Source organism: Heterodontus francisci, chromosome 25 (assembly GCF_036365525.1).
Source record: "Heterodontus francisci isolate sHetFra1 chromosome 25, sHetFra1.hap1, whole genome shotgun sequence".
NCBI lineage: Eukaryota > Metazoa > Chordata > Chondrichthyes > Heterodontiformes > Heterodontidae > Heterodontus > Heterodontus francisci.
This window is the reverse complement of record NC_090395.1, coordinates 61,045,915-61,060,893: the sequence shown is the minus strand read 5'-3', so window position 1 is coordinate 61,060,893 and position 14,979 is coordinate 61,045,915. Positions and strand designations below refer to the sequence as shown.

The 14,979-nt window shown below is 44.0% G+C and overlaps 1 pseudogene; it reads left to right on the top strand.

The window, feature by feature from the left end:
- Positions 1-14,296: 14,296 nt before the first annotated feature.
- On the top strand, positions 14,297-14,405 carry LOC137384145 (U2 spliceosomal RNA; annotated as a pseudogene).
- The last annotated feature ends 574 nt before the right edge of the window (positions 14,406-14,979 follow it).

Here is a 14,979-nt window from a genome sequence, read left to right as displayed (position 1 = left end):
CATCGCATTTTTTAAGGGAAGAGTAGATAAACATTGGAAGTTGAAGAAAATACAGAGCCATAAGGGGAGAGAACAGGGCAGTGGGGTTAGATTTGGACTACTCTAGCAAAGGACCAGAACAGACATGAAGGGCCACATGGCCTCCTTCTGTGTTAATAACTTCTAATGGTTCAACGGGAACCCCTGGGGTTGGAATCCTCCTTAAACCCTGGATATTTTCAAGTAAAAAGAAGTGAAATTATGCCCTCGTTTGCATGTTCTTGTTGCTAAAGTGTTACTGCTTTGTTGCTGTAAAAACAATACATTCTTCTGTAAACTTCGTAGGGTGTTTGATGTTATTGCAGCAGAGTCTCGGAGAGAAAACACTGCTAAATCCTTTGGTAAATACACTGAAAATATCACCATATCCTTACAAATTCTCAAAATATTTAAGGTGAAACAAAAGGGTGACTGAAACAGAAAAATGTGATTAAATCCTGAAGGAGTATGCTAGGATAAAAGTGGGACGAACTGAAATAAATGTGGTACAAGTGGCACCAAAAGTTGCATTGTTGAAAGCTACTGTGTCCAACAGAGATTATTTGATTCAGTGTAGGATAGACCTGCTTTAAAATAGTCGCATACAAACTGATCATTCACTCAGTTAGGGGGATGGTGAAGTGTTTTCATCGTTCCGCTGCAGTCAGCAAAATCATTCATTAAAGAAGCTGGCTGGCTGAAAAGAAATGGTGGAGTTGTTATTGTTGCCGCTGCACCTGTATGCAAAATAGGGCCTCCGGCTGCCAGAAATAATCTGTGGGAGTGCGAAGCCTGCAGGCTGCTAAACTCGTTACTGTACACACAGCTTCAAGGGGCTTAATGCTTCCTGTTAGCTAAAGGTGTCTTTGTACCATCATCACATTTCAATGGAAACAATCTGTGAGTGTGTTTTGGAAGGGGGAGAGCATGGGGGAGGGAACAGGAGCTCCACGCAGACAATAATCTGCCCTCTCTGAGAAACACTCCAATACACAAAAGGCTTTAAAAGTCTGTCAAGTATCTAAAGTGTGTATATCTTTAAGATTGGGGCCGTCTCATGATGGGTACAAGTATGAACCTTCTTAATAACTGATGCATGATGTACAACTCCTGAAGATGTTGGAGGGTGATGTCTAATGTGTAACAAAACTGCAAACCTGCTTATTAAGACAGCGTTTCCAATTTACAGGAAATCTTAGTCATTTCCATTGTTGGTGGAGACAAACTGACGATTCCTTTGTTCGCGAGGGAAACACTTTAAATACAGATGCAATGAGTTCCACTTTAATGCTTCAACTTTTCCCTATTCACATATTGCTTCAATAGAGCTGGTAATAATTTTCCAGTGATTCCATTCTTACCTATTACCACTTATTTAAAAATAAATGTATACGTCACATCTACAAGTGTTAGTAACACCAGACTAACTCCAGCCAGTTGCTTCACTTTCCTACAAGCAGCTTTCCTCATTTACTTATTTTCATTTTATTATAAGTGTATCGTATTTTGCTCCTCTTCCCCATTCTTGGCCTCATTGCTTGACGCACTGGCTTGAAGGATGAATCCATAACTCGGTCCCAGGTATCTGCCAATGCCTTTCTATTACTAGCTGGTGCACAATGTGTGAAAGCAGCCCAGGGTGACTCCAACTAAGAACAATCTTTGTGAGGGTAACATCTAACCAAGTGTTAACAGAGCAAGACATAGTCAAATTGGCTGAGGGGTCAGAGGCTGCACTGGACTCCCACACAGGCTTTGGATTGCCACAAATCCTTCATTATTTAGTTCCCAATAACAGGCTGCATCTGAAACATTAGCATCGCTCCAAAGGCATGGATTAATCCGCTTTGTGTTTCCAGCATCTTCTGTTTCCTTCTGTTTTAGACTTCCAGCAGCTGCACTATTTTGCTTTTTACCTTCACTTTTCTGTCTGATAGAAAATATACTAAATTAATTAACGTGCTAACTGCATCGGATATTTAAAAAATCCAGACAATTATGCAGAAACGAGGACGAGCCTGATTCTCCTCCTCCAGTAACTAAGGCAAATGGCAGTCTTCTGCATCTCCATAATAACATGGGATGAGAACATGAAAGCTCGTCCTTCCACACATTGGAGCTCCGGTATCGCCATCCTTCTTCACTTTGCTCGAAATCCTGTCATGTTCATTTACTTTCTTTCTCACACTCAGTTTTTCACCACTCTTCTTTCCATCATAGTTTCCCCTGCTCACCTTCCTCTCTTTCTCAGCCCTATAAAATGGGCCATATATTCATGGGAAGGCAGGGCAAGGCACAGGGGAAGGCGGAAAAAACTAAGGAACCCAGCAAAGCCAGAAATGCAATTCAACAGCAGGACCTCACTAACATTTCTTTCTTCCTTTTCTTGCCAGTCACATTGACAGCCTGGCCAGCTACTGAGTCGGAAAGCCAGCTGGGGACAATCCCTGGCAATTGCTGGGGGTAGGCGGGGAGCGGGGGGGGTGGTTGACCACGATCATGGCATTGAGGGAAGGCTTTATGGCTTCTGGCGGGGCAGATCAGCCGCCTGGAGACGGACACCCAGCAGAAGGCCAGGCCCTCCCTGTCTGTCTGGGTGGGGTTGCAGCTAAAGGCCACCCTGTAGAGGGGCTCCCTGTGTCTCCCCTCCACAGTGGTGGCCTGGCGGCTTTCTCTAATCTTTAATTGCATTTTTAAAAAGTTGCTGAGAGGGCACCTTCCTGTTGAGGGCCCTCTCAGTTGCTTACCATTCATTGCAGCTGGGTGCTCCTCTGAAGCTGGAAGGCCTCTGATTGGCCCTCCAGCTTCAGGAGCCACCCCACCTCCCTTAATTGGACAGGGAACATGTCTCCATGCCAACTCATGGGGCACCCTGGTCAAAATTCCAACAAGGGACTGTACCCGCCCCCCACCAGGGCCTGTTCAGGACCTGAAAACAGTCCAAACTAAAGCAAAAATTCAACCCATGGGTTCCAGAAGGAAAGCGTACAGCTTATAACCTGGAAATTAGCCTGGGCCTATTTTTGGGCCCAGACTTGGCGTTGCATGTGCCTATACAGAGAGGCCCAAGGTTCAGTGGAAATGGGTCCTCAGGCCTCATCAACATACTTGCCACGAGCTGCTGCTATTGGTCACACCTCCACAGGCAGCTCACCTGAGCTAAGACAGAAATATCAGACTACCTGCCTTGCTGGGAGGGGGACCTGGAGAAGGTTACAGGAGTGCAATTATGACTCCTGCTGAGATGGAGAAGCACTCATGCTACTCCTGGTTCCACAGGGTGAGTTTATCAATATAGTTTTTAAAAATTGCCTGGAGTTGGATGCCGCAAAGGATGTTGAAGAATTCTGAATATGGCAGGCCCAATGTGTGCCTGTCACTCCAACAAATATCTCAATGGGGTCTGTCAACAGGCATTTGGCTCCTACCTTACCTATTTAAGGGGCCTAATGCCAGTTTTAAGAGTGATACCTACAATAAAGGACCCTGTGATATTAGCACTGGGACAAACATTAGCACAGAATGGATGCAGGCCACCTATTACTAAACCAATATGCTTTGCACCAGCATTCTGCCCGAAAAACAGAAAAAAATGCATACCAATTCCCACCCAAAGTATTCAAGGTGTACCTTCTGATTATATTGTTTATCTTTCTAAAATTGGCAGTTCCACAAAGTTTCCATTTTCATGCTTGTGTAAGTAGGGGGTGTGCACATGGACTGTCTCCAATTACTTTTGTCCTGATTAGATTAGGTCCCATGCAAACACTTTATTTTGTGAGAGGTGATAACAGAGCCAGGGACAGCTGCAGTTTAGAAAAAGCCCAGCCCAGTCTGCGAAGCAGGCTGTGGGGGAAATGCTCACAATTAAAGCTTTGTCCCTGAACACACAAAGTAGCTACAGCTTCCAAACTTTTGCAAACAGTGTAAGGCCTCCTCCACAAAGGGAATTAATTTGCTGTCCTGTGAAGCTCCTGTTCTGCCCAGACATGCCTGGAAACCAATCAGGAGCATGGACAATATAAACACCCACCCTGGAACCAGGCAAAACTAGACAGCTGGGGTGCAAAGGGCAGGGCTGGGTCTGATGAATGATAGGAGGAGAACCCTGAGGCCTACACAGCTCACTAAAGCACAGACACTTACTCTTAAAGACACATAACCGTTTTTTGCACAAACTAGGTAATATAGCAGTTCAAAAAAATAGCTCAGATATTAGCAGACAGCTTTTAATAGCAATTTCATACCAAAATAAACCCAAGTATAGAGTTCACATCTGGAGTAAATTTTGTTTGAGTTAAACCACTCTCCTCCCTACCACTATCTTCCTGCTAGACCTCACAATAATTCAGCGAATCAGCTTAAGGGCCGAGCTCAGAATTCAGATTTCCGGCAGTCCTGTCGAGATGTTGAGTATTCCCGTAAAGATTTTAAAAATGAATTATTTGCAGAATTATTTTACAATAATTAAACTCCCAAGTTACAAAGTACAGAAGACCAAATAACAGAAATGAACCAACTTTGGATCTGAAAAGGTAAAGTGCCAATAACTATTAACCGCTGTTCAGGAGGCAATCAGTGTAAATTCAGCTCGAGACATCAGCCTTCAGTTTGGAGTGCCATAGAAAACAGCAATGTACCAGATTTATTTTTAACTGTTGTTGAATAAGGTATGCGAGTCTTGTTAAGAGGTGCTCCATGTTCTTTAGAGATTAGGGGATGTTTTAAATATAATGGTCTCTTGCATGTTTTATTCAGCAGTATGAAGTACTCAACACTTTGAAGGGAGGTGTTAATAGGCACTGATCAATTCACAAACTAAATAGATGCATGGATGAGAAAGAGAATATATTCCTGAGGGAAATATGCTTTGTCTTCTCTGGGATCTGGCTTGAGATCAGGACCAGAAGCAGACCTTGCTTTTCTTCTGGAGGACTCAGTAATATGATGAATACAAATAAAAATGGCAACACAAAAATCCATGTGCTATCTCATTCTGTGCAGAAGAAGTCCATCTGTGATCAGCATCATCAAACATGATCAGCTTAATGCTGAGATAACCGTTGTCTAGGAAACTAGGTCAGGCTCTAAGGAACAGCATTGCCTGCAAGTACAGGTCACAATAGGACTCAAAATCTTGGTAAAATGGCAGAATTCTTGCTTGACTAAATGGGTACTTTCCATTTACACTAGTCAGTTGTTGCGGTCATTTTAATAACCTGTCTCAAGCAATGCTGAAGGGTTGGGGCTAATTTGCACCATTTTAATCTATGGGACATTCAGCAAGGCGTAAGAGCTGGGAACAGCAGAAAACCTTTTGCTACAAGGTTCGGTTTAGAGCTTTGCCGTTACTGCCCAATATCTAACTATGTGATGACCGAGGCAGGCTAAGAATTGTTTATTGTCTTCAGTATTTGCAGAAACAACTTCAATGTCTAGCTCAATCGCATTTTAACTACCTTTCATCTCAAGTAGTACTTTTTCAAAAAACTTGTGTGAATGCACTTTGCTTTTAAAAACTCAATGGTGACATATTGCTCTTTTCTGCATTACAACAGTGACTACACTTCAAAAAGTGTAAATCACTTTGGGACATTCTGAAGTCATGGAAGGTGCTATATAAATGCAAGTCTTTCTTTCCAATCCTTTCTGTGGACAAATGGTTGAAAAATTCCAAAAGGTGACAACAATGCTTCCTTCAAGAATCCCGCTTGGTAACTTTCTCACTTGCGAGTCAGAAAGCTCAGTATGAACCTGAGCAGATAATCTAGGCTGACACAAGTCATTTTTGGAGATGCCATTTTTTTGGGGGGATGAGACATTAAACTGAAGCCCTGTCTGTAACACTGGTGCCAACTGGGATCAGTTAACTCAGCAGAGACATTTTTAATGATTCAAGCACATTTAGTGATCAGCTTGTGATGAAAACACCTCTCAGAGCTCAGCTGCTTCCTGTGGTACACCACAAGTGTTTTGTTCAGTTTTGCTGGCAACCATCTGTAACGGTCAAGAAAAGAAACTTCACTTTGCTTTGATGCTATCCGCTCGCATATATATTTCTCCTTGACAGTGCCAACACCCTCCGCCAGCTGGGCCATAGCCTTCTCTGGAGATGTTGTCACCGAGCATGATACAAACTTAGTCCCTTAATGCATTCAGAGAAAGCAACCTTTTTTATTTCAACCTGGAATGGCCAGATTTAAAATGGACAGTGAGCTGTGATGCTCTGAGACTGCTTGTCTGACATCCAATCTTGGATGAGCTTCAGTTTTCTCCAACTAAACATTGGGCAGGCCAGAACCATCATTTATGACCTCCATCACAGACTGTATATGCTCGCTACCAACTCCACACACCCCCTGGCCACTATCTGAAGCAATTTCAGTGTCTTACTATAGACCATAACGAGTTTCCCATCAGATACTCCCTCCATCGCAAAGATTAGCTACTTCCACCTACATAACATCACCCTTCCAGGCCCCTATCCCAGCATATTTGTTCCTTTATCACCTTGAAACTTGACTAGCCCAATATTCTCCTAGCCGGCCTTGCACCTTTCACCCCCCTCCCCCCCCCAATGCAAACATCTGCTACTCAAATCTTATCCCACACCAAATCCTGCTCATCCATTACTGGCATCTTCACCCTTATGTTTCAATCTCTCTATAAGCTCATCTGTCCCTATTTCTGTGATATTCTCCAGTATTACAACACTACTCTCCCTCAAACCCTCCCTTTCTAAGACTCTGCCATCTTCATCTTGTGTTTTGGTCACTTATGTCTTTACGACCTTTCTTAAAATCCCACCTCTAAACCAAGCTTTTGATCACCCTTCCTTTTTTTGGCCCGGCGTTCATTTTTTTTTATGCCTCTGTGAAGTGCTTCAGGATATTTGTTTCCAATGTAAGGACGCAATGTAAATGCAACTTGTTGCTGTTTTACAGCGATCATTTATTTGAATGATCAAGTTAGATGATGCCTCTATGCTTGCTGTGTGTCTTAATTAGCACACTCCACTAATCTATGCATCAAAATTAGTGCAGAGATGGTGATCTTGACAATAATAAATATTAAATTAAATAATGAATCAACAAAACGCGCAAACAGTATAATGTATTGTGCTAATAAACTTCTAGTGTGCTCTTCCCTCTGGTTTTCAGCTGGAGATCAGAGTTCTGAAATATGTCAGGAAAACCCCACCTGCCCAGACTGAGGCACACATTATTTTGCCATATGAACATTAAAACTTAAAATTGCAAGCCCTGACCAGAATGTCATTTCCATGGTAACAGACAATGTTGAAACAATGGGGATCCAGCAGCCCTTGTCCCTCCAATGCACAGAAGTAGTCAAACCAGTTCTAGTCACATGTCTAGCTGGCTGGAGCTTTTGGATTTGAACCTCCAACAAAGGATCTTAAAGAGACTGTTCCATATATGGAGCTTGTCACATGACTAACCTGCTGAGCACCCTGGGAGCTTTTTGAATTTGAACTCCCAAACAAAGGGATTCGAGCAGAGACAAGTGTGCTCATGGAGTAACATCTCTCCTGTAACTGAAGCAAGACTTAAAGTCTTTCCTGTCTGTCTGCCTATCTCTCAGGGAACTGAAACCATTGAAGACACGTGAAACTCAAAGAGAAAAAGGTTTGCCATGTGAACAAAGTTTTAAGATGGTTACTGTGCCCCAACGAAATGCAAAAGTATAACTACAATCAAGGACTACAGTGAGCTCGAGAAACAGTAACAAGATATTGCCTCCAACTATTCTACTTATCTCTTCTTCTACTCTTTTCTGTCCCTATCTTGCATGTTTATATCGTGCGTGCATGCTAGAGTGAGCGCGTCATATATCCATAGGCATGAACGGCATTAGAATTAAGTTAAGATTTAATAAATTTCATCTTTCTGCTTTGAACCAAAGAAAGCCTGTTTGTGCTCAGTTATTTGCCTGATAATTGGAAAGCTGTGAACAAGGATTCACAAAAAGGGGAGCTCAAACCACTGTGTTCAAATTTAAAACCCTGTTACAATAGGACCAGGTGAAGACAGCAAGAGATACCCTGGACACATTGCTCACCTGGTCGTAACAATTACAACACTGAAAAAAGGTTGCAGAGACCTTTATAATAAAAGCAAAATACTGCAGATGCTGGAAAACTGAAACAAAAACAAAAAGTGCTGGAAAAACTCAGCAGGTCAGTCAGCATCTGTGGAGAGAGAATCAAAGTTAACGTTTCAGATCTGTGACCTTTCATCAGAACTGGCAAACATTAGAAAAGAATTAGGTTTTAAGCAAGTGAAGGGGAGGCAGGTGGGGGAGAGAACAAATGGGGAGCTGTTTGATAGGGCAGAGGGTGATTAAATAACAAAGCTGATGTGGGACAAAGGATAAGCATGTGTTAATGCTTGTGGTGAAAGACAAACATTAGTCCAGAGAGACTGTTAATAGCAGAATAATGAGCAGCTACATGACTACATGAAAAGCAGGCACATGGTTAAAACAAAATATTTAAAAAAGCCAGTCATGCTCTGAGTTATTGAACTCAATGTTCAGTTCACAAGGCTGTAGAGTGCATAATCGAAAGATCAAGTGCTGCTCCTTGAGCTTGCGTTAATGTTCACTGGAACACTGGAGCAGGCCAAAGACAGAAATGTTGGCATGAGAGCAGGGGATGTGTTGAAATGGCAAGCGACCAGAAGCTTGGGGCCATGCTTTTTAACTGAGCGAAGGTGTTCCGCAAGCATTCACCAAACCTACGTTTGGACCCCCCAATGTAGAGGAGAATGCATTGTAAGCAGCGATTACAATTGAAAGAAGTACAAGTAAATCACTGCTTCACCTGAAAGGAGTGTTTGGGGCCTTGGATAGTGAGGAGAGAGGAGGTAAAAGGGCAGGTATTATACCTCCTGCGGTTGCACGGGAAGGTGCCATGGGAAGGGGAAGAGGTGTCGGGGATTGTGGAGGAGTGGACCAGGGTGTCACGGAGGGAATGATCCCTTCGGAATGCTGACAGGGGAGGGGATGGGAAGATGTGGTTGGTGGTGGCATCACGCTGTAGTTGCGGAAATGGTGGAGGATGATTCTCTGGATGTGGAGGCTGGTGGGAAAGTGAGGACAAGGGGAACCCTGTCACCGTTCTGGGAGGGAGGGGAAGGCACAAGGGCAGAAGTGCAGGAAATGGGCTGGACGCGGTTGAAGGCCCTGTCAACCACAGTGGGGAGGAATCCTCGGTTGAGGAAAAAGGAAGACAGATCAGAGGCACTGTTGTGGAAGGTTGCATCATCAGAGCAGATGCGTTGGAGACTGAGAAACTGGGAGAATGGAATGGAGTCCTTACAGGAGGCAGAGTGTGAAGAAGTGTAGTTGAGGTAGCTGTGGGAGTCGGTGGGCTTATAATCAATATTAGTAGACAGCCTATCCCCAGAGATGGAGACAGAGAAGTCAAGAAAGGGAAGGAAAGTGTCAGAGATGGACCATGTAAAGGTGAGAGAAGGGTGTAAATTCGAAGCAAAGTTGATAAAGTTTTCCAGTTTGGGGCAGGAACAAGAAAAGGCACCGATACAGTCATCAATGTGCCGGAAAAAGAGTTGGGGTAGGGGACCCGAGTAGGGCTGGAGCAAGGAATGTTTGACATATCCCACAAAAAGACAGGCATAACTGGAACCCACGTGAGTACCCATCGCAACACCTTTTACTTGAAGGAAGTGATTGGAGTTGAAGGAGTATTTGTTCAATGTGAGAACAAGTTGAGCCAGGCAGAGGAGGGTGGTGGTGGATGGGGACTGGTTGGGCGTTCAGGTGAAGCAGCGATTTACTTGTACTTCTTTCAGTTTAGTATATTGTATTCGCTGCTCACAATTCATGGGGCAGCACAGTGGTGCAGAGGTTAGCACTGCAGCCTCACAGCTCCAGCAACCTGGGTTCAGTTCTGGGTACTGCCTGTGCGGAGTTTGCAAGTTCTCCCTGTGACTGTGTGGGCTTTGGCCAGGTCCTCTGGTTTCCTCCCATAACCAAAGACTTGCAGGTTGATAGGTAAATTGGCTATTGTAAATTGCCCCGAGTGTAGGTAGGTGGTAGGAGAATTGAGGGAAGGTGGGGATGTGGTAGGTGACATGGGATTAATGTAGGATTAGTATAAATGGGTGGTTGATGGTTGGAACAGACTCAGTGGGCCAAAGGGCCTGTTTCAGTGCTGTATCACTCTATGACTATGATCTGTTGTGCTAGAGGTTGTACACTTGCATTCATGTCTCATATAAATGCAAAGTATCCTGTAACTGAGATAGGCGGAGCTCCTGCCTTATTTTTCTGTTGGTTCATCATGTGCTGCTCATTTGGAGAGCCACTGAGAAAGAACAGGTTTTAAGGGCTTACATTCAGTTGTACACAGATCATAGGATCTGACGGGGGACCTGAGTGGCACTACAACACCAGTCAGAAGGTATATTTTCCTTTCACAAGAACAGCAGGAAGAGGCTCAGGGCTTAAGGCCTATGTTTTCTTTTGGACTGCAGCCAGAAGGCTCTGGAGTTGGTCTTCATTACCAATACTGCAGCCTTCCTAGGCCTGCAGAAGTGGCTTCATTTCCACCCCTGCTTACAAGAGCTGTTGTGTGATTGCCTTTAAGAGTGATGTCCCTTTAAGATGTTAGTATGCTAATGAGCCAAGTACCAGGATGCAGTCATGTGACTACATGCCAGTCTCTCTCTCTCTGTAACTGTAACACCAAAAGGCAAGACCTGTAAATAGATAGCTCTGTACTGTATATACTTGTTAGCTGTTTAATAAACCTGTTTGTGATCTTCAATCAACTGAACTCCACACATCTCATTTATGTTGCATCAGACAACATAAAAAGCACCTCATTACAAGAGCAAGGTTTTGACAAAGGGCAAGCTTGCACCTGAAATGTGTTGGGCAGAGGTTCATGATGTGAACCAGCAAATACAAGTGGTTTCATTTGTTGCTCTCCACCTGACCTGTGCTCAGGCAGAAAGGCGAGAGGAAAATCTGCGTCAACATTTGTTAATAAACTACAGTATTTTGTTAAATAGCCAGGATTTTCAACTCATCAACCCACAGTTTCAACATATTAACTTTAATGGGCAGAAAAGTATAGACTGGCAAGAGCAGGAATGGAAATTTGTGGCCCATGTGCATTATGATTCTGTGGTTTGTGCATGGGACACATATGTGATAGTAAACCTATAGTTTATATAAAAGACACAATGCAGTTAGATGGCAACAATGGAACCATTCAAGGTTAAATAAAGACTTGCATTTATAAAGCACCTTTCACAGGTCGCCCCAAGGTCCTTTACAGCCAAAGTATTTTTGAAGTCACTGTTGTAATTAGAAAACACAGCAGCCAATTTATGCACAGAAAGCTCCCACAAACAACAATGTGATAATAACCAGATAATTTTTTTTTGTGTGATGTTGATGGAGGGATAAATATTAGCCAGAACATCAGGGGATAATTCTCCTGCTCTCCTTTAAAATAGTGCCATGGGCTCTTTTACATCCACCTGAAAGGGAAGACAAGACCTCAGTTTAATGCCTCAGCTGAAAGACAGAACCTAGGAACATAGGACTTATGAGCAGGAGTAGGCCATTCAGCCGTTCGAGCCTGCACTGTCATTCGATAAGACCGTGGCTGATCTGGTTATGGCCTCTCCTCCACTTTCCTGTCTGCCCCCCATAACCCTTGACTCCCTTGTCTATCAAAAATCTACCTATTTCAGCCTTGAATAAATTCAATGACCCAGTCTCCACTGCTTTCTGGGGAAGAGAATTCCACAAACTGATGACCCTCTGAGAGGAAAAATTTCTCCTCATCTGTGTCTTAAAAGCAACGTGCAGCACTCCCTCAGTACTGCATTAGAATGTCAGCCTTGATTCGTGTGCTCAAGTCCTTGCAATGGGATTTGAGGCCACACCTTCTGACTCAGAAGCAGGAGTGCTCCCAAATGAGCCACAGTTAATAGAAGTAAATAGGTAATAAAAGTATAGATTCGCAAATATACAGACTGCACAATATAAATTGTTGAACTACTAATGTTATTCATAAAATAATCTAAATGTTTCTAGGGTTCTATTGCTCAGCTACTAGATATACTATTTGGTATGGTTCTGAGACAAACAATCAAGGAAAGACTCCATGCAATTTTTTCTCTGTGCTGTATTATCTGCTCTCAGCTTGGGTAAGAGTGAAAGTGGTGCAACTGGTTTCAGTACCCTTGAGCTAAGAAGGAAAAGCATAATCAGTGAATATCCCTTCTCCTGGTCACTATCCAATGACGATCAATGGAAATGTAGATGAATGGTATCATGTAAGGTTAAGACTGGGCTTGGCTATGATGGCATTGCCCATTGTCCAGGCTTACATGTGAAGCATGGCCAATTTGGGCAAGGATACATATTACACATCGCACCATATAAACAGCATGTGGCAGCACCTTCAGGAGAGGTTGGATGACCACTTGTACTGTTTTGAGTCGGAGAGACTGGCTTAAGAATAGTCATCCAGTCATTGTGAGACTTAAAAACAGAACAGAAAATGTCCAGTTTTGAAATGTTGGATGTTGAAATGTGCAGTTTAATGGCCGGGCCTTCGATGCTTAGCCCCAAAGCTCTGGGAATTCCTCCCTAAACTTCTCGGCCTCTCTACCTCTCTTCCCTCTTTTAAAATGCTCCTGAAAATCTACTGCCTTACTCATCCCAACATCTCCATATGTGGCTCGGGGTCAAATATTGTTTGATAGCTCTCCTGTGAAGCGCCTTGGGGTCATTTCACTACATTAAAGGCACCATCGAAATGCACGTTGCTGTTGTTACAGAAAATGAGGGCTTATTACTTATGGGCAGACAATCCTGTCACATGTCTGGATATTGTTGACCATATTATCACAGAAAGGAGCTGAAAAAAGATTCACTTTGAATGCTGGGTCCTAAAAGCAATGTATATTCTCTCTAGTTCTTAAAGGAAAGAAGTGCCCAGATGAAAGGTGATTATTATGTTAATTGGAAGTTGCTTCTCCCAGAAACTAAACAATAAATGATTTGTTAGTTTGTCTGGGTATTCAGAAAGACTCCTCTTGCTATTGTCTTGGAAAACTCTTTGATCTCTCTTGCTCTGCAAAAAGGGCAGTTTTTTGACATGGAATAAGAGGCTTTAAGACACAAGAAAGGCACTCGGGCTTTTGGAAATAGGACTGCACAGTCAGTTAGATAACTAAGTGCTGTTAGATAGGTAAAATAAAGACAGGAGTCTGTAGAGGAAGCGGTGCTACCCTTGGCTGTAGAATGGAATACCCAGACTTTCTTTCTTTCTTTTGGGCCTCCTTATCTCGAGAGACAATGGATACGCGCCTGGAGGTGGTCAGTGGTTTGTGAAGCAGCGCCTGGAGTGGCTATAAAGGCCAATTCTAGAGTGACAGGCTGTTTATACTGTTTAAATCAAGCAAGATGACCTGCCAAAGTAAAGGTAGGGCTAAAGAGTGGCGCATCAAAGAGACTCAGCTGTTAGCAGGAAAAAAGACAGAAGTGCAAGGAGAGAGCCAACTGTGTAACAGCCCCGACAACCAATTTTATCTGCAGTGCCTGTGGAAGAGTCTGTCACTCTAGAATTGGGCGGCACAGTAGTGCAGTGGTTAGCACCGCAGCCTCACAGCTCCAGCGACCTGGGTTCAGTTCTGGGTACTGCCTGTGAGGAGTTTGCAAGTTCTCCCTGTGACCACATGGGTTTCCGCCGGGTGTTCCGCTTTCCTCCCACAGCCAAAGGTTGATAGGTAAATTGGCCATTGTAAATTGCCCCTAGTGTAGGTAGGTGGTAGGAGAAAGGTGTGGATGTGGTAGGGAATATGGGGTTAATGAAGGATTAGTATAAATGGGTGGTTGTTGGTCGGCACAGACTCGGTGGGCCGAAGGGCCTGTTTCAGTGCTGTATCTCTAAATAAATTGGCCTTTATAGCCACTCCAGGCACTGCTTCACAAACCACTGACCACCTCTAGGCACTTACCCATTGTCTCTTGAGACAAGGAGGCCAAAGAAAGAAAGAATACTGTTTAAATCAAGCAAGATGACCCCTGCCAAAGTAGGGGTAGTCCCACATATGCCTTATTTTATAACATTTATCGAATATAAATTATACTGATTGAATTATCACACCCACTGTGTGGCATATTTCACCTTACTGTGGAATAAAACAAGTTGACTATTCAAACCAGGTTTTGCCTCATCTAGTGTTAACTCAGCTACATTAAAGGAATGCACATGCATTCTCGGCCTTTTGGCTAAGATCAAGTGTAGTATCTGTTCTTTTCAGTGCTTATTTGATTGAGAAGAGACCATGATCATTGCCTTTTGATCCTGGGGAAGCTTTGAGTAAAATGGCTATAACCACTTTTCGAGCTTCGGGCCAGGGAGTGCGCAACACCGTTCGGGTGGTCGTGAAGGACAAGGAAGGAGATGCACCGGTCGATCGCACCTTCTTCCTCAAGAAAATTCTCTTCGATTGCTGCGGATTTCAAGCGACGGATGTCTTCTGCCTGCAGGATTTCCCCAGCAGTGGATACTTCGACGTGACGTTCCGGAACGTGGCGGGATGCATCAAGTTCCTGAAGGCGTTCAAGGAGAAAGGGGACCGGGCGCCACTGTCGATCCTCACAGCGGAGCCGCTCTTCAGGCTTCCGTCACAACGGGACCGGGTGGTGACGATTCACCTCTACAACCCCCATGTTCCGGTGGTGGATGTACTCACCTTTCTCGCCAGGTACGTCGAGGTGGCCGGCAGCAGCACTGATGTCAAGGACCCCTTTGGGATTTGGACCAGCAAGCGGCAGGTCAAGGTGACCTTGAAGGTAGATCCCAGTGGAGCCATCATCCACCCTCCCTCCAGCTTCGCTATCGGGGGAAGTCGAGGCTTCTTGGTCTACGCTGGGCAGCCCAGAGTTTGC